Source organism: Solanum tuberosum, unplaced genomic scaffold, assembly GCF_000226075.1.
Source record: "Solanum tuberosum cultivar DM 1-3 516 R44 unplaced genomic scaffold, SolTub_3.0 scf00120, whole genome shotgun sequence".
Classification (NCBI taxonomy): Eukaryota; Viridiplantae; Streptophyta; class Magnoliopsida; order Solanales; family Solanaceae; genus Solanum; species Solanum tuberosum.
The window spans coordinates 1575957-1583478 of record NW_006239047.1 but is presented as its reverse complement, the minus strand read 5'-3'; positions in this window follow the sequence as shown (position 1 = coordinate 1583478).

Here is a 7522-nt window from a genome sequence, read left to right as displayed (position 1 = left end):
TTTAATATAATCCGAATCATTTTAATAAATTTATATTTAAATAAATTTTAAATGATTACAAATATTATAGAATTTATAGACAATAAAATTCGCGTCGAGAAAACTATAATCAAGAACGGAAAATTATGCAACAATCGTTTTATTGATTTAAAGTGCGAGTGTTACAATCTCTATGATTCCTCTGAATTCGCCTTTTCAAATATAATTCAACGGATCTTGAGCTTGATCTTGAACTTGTGATTTATCTTGATCTTGAACTTGAACTTGAACTTGGTCTTGAATTTGGTCTTGAACTTGAACTTGAACTTGAACTTGTACTTAAACTTGAACTTGAACTTGAACTTGAACTTGAACTTGGACTTGCACTTGCACTTGCACTTGGACTTGCACTTGGACTTGAACTTGAACTTGATCTTGATCTTGACTTGAACTTTATCTTGAGCTTGACTTCTAGTTGAATTCAAGGGCTTTGAGCTTGATCTTGAATCCGACGGTCTTGATCTTGATCGGTCTTGAACTTGAACTTTATCTTGATCTTAACTTCTATGTGAATCCAAGGGTTTCGAGTTTGATCTTGAATTCGGCGGTCTTGATCTTGAATTCGGCGGTCTTGATCTTGATCGTTGCGGTCTTGATCTTGAATTCGGCGGTCTTGATCTTGAATTCGGCGGTCTTGATCTTGAATTCGGCGGTCTTGATCTTGAATTCGGCGGTCTTGATCTTGAATTCGGCGGTCTTGATCTTGAATTCCCTAGTTGAATCTAAGGGCTTCGAGCTTGATCTTGAATCCGGCGGTCTTGAACTTGAACTTTATCTTGATCTTGACTTCTAGTGAATCCAAGGGCTTCGAGCTTGATCTTGAATCCGGCGGTCTTGAACTTGAACTTTATCTTTGATCTTTCTTGACTTCTTCAAATCTTCAATTCTTAAACTTGAACACTTGAATTCTTGAACTCTTGAGTGCTTGAATTCTTAAACTTGTAGCTTGTAGAGAAATTTGTGGCTTTTGATCCACGAGCTTTCTCTAGCTTTTTGTTTAGAATTCTTGGTTCTCTTTTCTGAATTATGAGGACCCCTGTTTACAGTTTTAGAATAGGGGAGTTGTGATTGGATTAGGATTCCCTTCGGCCAAACAGATTTAAGTGACATGACTTATGGGCTTTATGGAGCGGGCTTTAATTAAATTCATATTTATTGAATTTAAATAATTAATTCAATTATATTAATCCATAATATTTATTTGGACTAATATATTAATGAATTTAATATAATCCAAAATATTTTAATAAATTTATATTTAAATAAATTTTAAATGATTACAAATGCCCCCTGATTCAAGTCTTGTCAAAATATTTTATTTGAAGACTAGACTTGAAGTATTGACTTAATATTATAATAATTATTATAATATTATGAGAAAGTATTGACTCAATAATATTAATATTATAATATCATAATTATCTCTACGTGTGGACAGAACCATCATTAACTGTCACATGAGACATGTTAAGAGTGGGCTTTTAATTTCCGTAAAAGTTTTGGAGTTTATCCTTTAGTCTTAATGACCAAAGTCAACTAGGAATCAAATAACTCACTAGTTTTTTTTTCCAGTAACAAACAATTTCCAGTAGTCATACACGTCGAATCCTATTAGGAGTCCCTTAGTTACACGGCTTCTAATTTGACTCCAATTAAAACTTGAATGCTTTGTATAATTTATGTTGAAATCAAATTGAAATCAGAAACGGTTCATAGCACTATTTGTAGTAGGACAAAACCACCGCCTCAAAGTCTAATGCCAATCAAGTTCAAATTGTAGTTCAACTAGGAGTTGTAGTCTTACTCAATTTCAAATCCATGTTCTTTTCCATTGTCCTAGCCAAAGGAATTGTAATTGGACTAGGAGAGATTTTATTCCCACCACATGACATCTATAAATAGACACATTGTGTCCATAATTTTGTCTTCAATTGCAGATTGTGAGCTACGAGCCTGTGACGAAAGGGGCATAAATTCAAGGTAGTTTTCCTCCCTTTTTCTGATTTTCGTCACCCTTTTTACAGCTTGACACGTTTGTCGTAGAAAATTCATATCTCATTGTAGAAAAGTCGAAATCAAGAACGGTTTGATTTTTTAGAAACTAGACTTCTCGATCTCTAACATATCCAAAAATTTGGAATTTAATACCTTCAGAATATTTCTAGATGATTTTTTTTTAAAGTTAGCTTTAAATTCTGTCATGCTGAAAATTCCAGATTTGTGTGGCTTTACTAAAACTCTTGTGTCTTGATGTAGGAACGATGAAATCACAAGACGCTTGATTATTTAGAATCTAGAAACAAAGGTCTACAATATATCCGAAATTCAAGGTTTAATACCTTCAGAATCATTCTAGGTGATTTTTTGAAGTCAACTTTAAATTCTGTCATGCAGCTGATATTCTTAAGGCTGATATTCTTAAGGCGAAAGAGGATAAATACACATCCCCGCCCTAAGAAAGGTAATTTATGGTATTCTTAAGGAAAAAACGGATAGATATAAATTCCTGCCTTAAGAAAGGTAATTTATGGTATTCTTAAGGAAAAAACGGATAGATATAAATTCCTGCCTTAAGAAAGGTAATTTATGGTATTCTTAAGGAAAAAACGGATAGATATAAATTCCTGCCTTAAGAAAGGTAATTTATGGTATTCTTAAGGGAAATCGGATAGATATAAATCCCTGCCCTAAGAAAGGTAATTTCTGGTATTCTTAAGGCGAAAGCGGATAGATGTAAATCCCCACCTTAAGAAAAGTAATTTATTGTATTCTTAAGGCGAAAGCGGATAGATGTAAATCCCCACCTTAAGAAAAGTAATTTATTGTATTCTTAAGGCGAAAGCGGATAGACATAAATCCCCGCCTTAAGAAATGTCATTATGGTATTCTTAAGGAGAAAGCGAATAGACATAAATACCCACCCTAAGAAAGGTAATTTATGGTATTCTTAAGGCGAAAGTGGATAGATATAAATTCCCGCCCTAAGAAAGGTAATCTATGGTATTCTTAGGGCGAAAGCGGAAAGATATAAATCCCCACCCTAAGAAAGGTAATTTATGGTATTCTTAAGGAAAAAACGGATAGATATAAATTCCTGCCTTAAGAAAGGTAATTTATGGTATTCTTAAGGCGAAAGCGGATAGATATAAATTCCCGCCCTAAGAAAGGTAATTTATGGCATTCTTAAGGCGAAAGCAGATAGATATAAATCCCCGCCTTAATAAAGGTAATTTATGGTATTCTTAAGGCGAAAGCGGATAGATATAAATTCCCGCCTTAAGAAAGGTAACTTTATGGTGTCAAGACTTGAAAACTTCAACTTTCTGACTTGAATAATTTGAAGACTCCAACTTGCAGACTTAAAGAATTTGAGGACCTCAACTTGCAGACTTGAAGGATTTGAAGACCTCAACTTGCAGACTTGAAGAATTTGAAGATCTCAACTTGCAGACGTGAAGAGTTTGAAGACCTCAATTTGAAGACTTCAACTTGCAGACTTTAAAGAATTTGAAGACTTCAACTTGCAGACTTAAAGAATTTGAAGACTTCAACTTGTAGACTTAAAGATTTCAACTTGCAAACTTAAAGAATTTGAAGATTTCAACTTTCAAACTTTGAAGACTTCAACTTGCAAACTTTGAAGAATTTGAAGACTTCAACTTGCAGACTTGAAGAATTTGAAGACCTCAACTTGCAGACTTGAAGAATTCGAAGACTTCAACTTGCAGACTTAAAGAATTTGAAGACCTCAACTTGCAGATTTGCATACTTGGAAAATTTGAAGACTTTAGCTTGCATACTTGGAAGATTTGAAGACCTCAACTTCCAGACTTAAAGAATTTGAAGACTTCAACTTGTAGACTTAAAGAATTTGAAGACTTCAACTTGTAGACTTAAAGAATTTGAAGACTTCAACTTGTAGACTTAAAGAATTTGAAGACTTCAACTTGTAGACTTAAAGAATTTGAAGACTTCAACTTGTAGACTTAAAGAATTTGAAGACTTTTTAAGGGTTTGCTCCCATCTATTGATCAATCAATACTTCGTACAAGTCTAAAGTTTGATGAGACAAGATAAAACAAAATACTTATCGCTTTGACTGTCATGTGACAGATCAAGTGGGAACATGTGGTTTTTTGACACTCATGCAACTGAACTTAGAATATATTTTAAGAGCCTACGTACCTCGGTGAAGAGGATCAAGTCACAACGTAGTTCTGGGGGATTGAGTATTTTTTTTTGTTGTGTCGTACACAGTTTATACTCTTGCGGGCCAGGAGTGGCATGTAGTTTAGACTCGCACCTTAAGGAGCATTTCAACTTGAATATGTAACTCTAATTTGAAGAGCTTTGTGACATACACTTTAAGCTCGTGTTTCAAGGAGCATTTCAACTTAAAGATTTAATTCACATTTGAGGAGCTTTATGACATATAGTTTAAGCTTGTGTCTCAAGGAGCATTTTAAGTTGAACATTTAGCTCAAATTTAAAGAGGTTTATGATATACAGTTTAGACTCGTGTCTCAAGGAGCATTTCAACTTGAATATGTAACTCTAATTTGAAGAGCTTTGTGACATACACTTTAAGCTCGTGTTTCAAGAAGCATTTCAGCTTGAAGATTTAAATCAAATTTGAATACAGTTTAGTCTCATGTGTCTAGGAACGCTTCAACTTGAAGATTTAGCTCAAATTTGGAAGAGTTTTTGTGATATGCAGTTTAGCCTCATGCATCTAGGAGGGTTTAGATATACATTGACTCTTCAAAGTCATCTTTGGATGAAGGTTTGCCCCCACTTTGGAGTTCTTCTATATCTTCATCTTCATGATGTCCACAGACAGGAGATTGTTGATCTTCTCTTAAAGTCATGCTTAATTCCATGTCATGTGCACGAGTTGCCAACTCTTCGAACGTATTGGGCTTTAATCCCTGTAAAATGTAGCGAAGACCCCAATTCATACCTTGGATGCACATTTCAATGCTAGAAGTTTCACTAAGGCGATCTTTGCAGTTGAGGCTCAGACTTCTACAACGATTGATAAAGTCAACAGCTAGCTCATCTTCACCTTGACAAGCCTTTGTCAGTTCAATCATACTAACGACACGTCTCGTGCTATAGAAACGATTAAGAAACTCTTGCTCTAACCGCTCCTAACTATCTATAGAATTAGGTTCGAGATTTGTGTACCAATCAAAGGCATTTTCTCTGAGAGATCTTATGAATTCTTTAACAAGATGATCACCATACGTCCCAGCATCATTGCAAGTCTCGATAAAGTGTGTTATATGTTGTTTAGGATTTCCTTTGCCATCAAATTGTTGAAGCTTAGGAAGTTGATAGCCCTTAGGCATTTTCAATTTATCAATCCTTTGTGTATATGGCTTTACATATGTGGGAGAAAATTGGATGAAGACTCAGATTTGTCTTCGATAGCCTCTATGATAAAGTCCTTCAATTGGTCAATTGGAATCAAACCTTCAACAAAGATATGAATTTCTTTGATCTTTGTTTGCTTAACGCAAGACTCTCTTTCGTCTTGAACTTTAGGAAGCTTCAGAGGTTCTTGACTCGATTTTCTCTCAATCATGCTATCCATCTTATTTGTTAGCTTGGAAAGTTTAGCATCTTGTTCGTGTGCGCACTTTGACAGGCCTTCAATTGCTTTAGTTAAGCTTGCTAGTTGTTCTTCTATAGTGGAAGACATTTTGATATTTTGTGATGCTTGAAAAGTTGAGATGAGAGGTAGAGATTGTCCCACTGGGCGTGCCAAAAATTTGTAGACAATAAAATCCGCATCGAGAAAACAATAATCAAGAACGAAAAATTATGCAGCAATCATTTTATTTGATTTAAAGTGCGAGTGTTACAATCTCTATGATTCCTCTGAATTCGCCTTTTCAAATATAATTCAAGGGCTCTTGAGCTTGATCTTGAACTTGTGATTTATCTTCATCTTGAACTTGAACTTGGTCTTGAACTTGGTCTTGAACTTGAACTTGAACTTGAACTTGGACTTGCACTTGGACTTGGACTTGATCTTGAACTTGATCTTGACTTGAACTTTATCTGGATCTTGACTTCTAGTTGAATTCAAGGGCTTTGAGCTTGATCTTGAATCTGGCGGTCTTGATCTTGATCGTTCTTGAACTGAACTTTATCTTGATCTTGACTTCTAGTTGAATCCAAGGGCTTTGAGCTTGATCTTGAATCTGGCGGTCTTGATCTTGATCGTTCTTGAACTGAACTTTATCTTGATCTTGACTTCTAGTTGAATCCAAGGGCTTCGAGCTTGATCTTGAATCCGGCGGTCTTGATCTTGATCGTTCTTGAACTTGAACTTTATCTTGATCTTTCTTGACTTCTTCAAATCTTCAGTTCTTAAACTTGAACACTTGAATTCTTGAACTCTTGAGTTCTTGAATTCTTAAACTTGTAGCTTGTAGAGAAATTTGTGGCTTTTGATCCACGAGCTTTCTCTAATATTTTGTTTAGAATTCTTAGTTCTCTTTTCTGAATTATGAGGACCCCTATTTATAGTTTTAGAATAGGGGAATTGTGATTGGAATAGGATTCCCTTCGGCCAATCAGATTTAAGTGACATGACATGTGGGCTTTATGGAGCGGGCTTTTAATTAAATTCATATTTATTGAATTTAAATAATTAATTCAATTATATTAATCCATAATATTTATTTGGATTAATATATTAATGAATTTAATATAATCCAAAATCATTTTAATAAATTTATATTTAAATAAATTTTAAATGATTACAATATCCCCTTTATATTTATGCTTATGTATTATTTATAGATCTAGGAAATCCTACATAAAATAATTTAGTCAAAACAAATAGGAACCAAAACCAAAAGGAATTGGGTTCATGCGTGAAACAGTACCGCCTCAACAATTTGCATATTCCTGCCAAGTGGCAGCTTCTGTTAAGTCCCCTAATTTTTCCAAACTATTTGAATATGTATATATAAAAATATAATATAATATTCAATTTAATTCATTAGGTTGCTTGCTTGATTTCTTTCTATGATTTTTCATCTTTAATTCATTTTAGCTCCAAATTTCTTCATCTTCAACAATAAATTTATCCTTCAAATAAAATAATTATTAAGCACAATTCATAAAATTCATGCTAAAAAAACAAATACAAATAATAAATGTGAGGCAGCAAATAATAATTAAAAATATGTATTTTTGGCCTCACATCAAGAGCGAAAGAGGAAGGAACTCGAGTCAAAAGGTTTTAAATCTCATCTGTATAGTTGTTGTGGCAAAAAGAAGGATCCCCTTCAAATACAAAAGTAAAATAGAGAGATACCAGTTGTGTCGTGTAAATACGGTTGTTGATTATAATCAAAATCCCTCCCCCCCCAATTTACATCAAAAGGCAAATTCTTACTCACCATTCCCTAGGGGATCGACCTCAACTCCTCGTTGAGTTATATATTGCTAATGACCGCACACATTG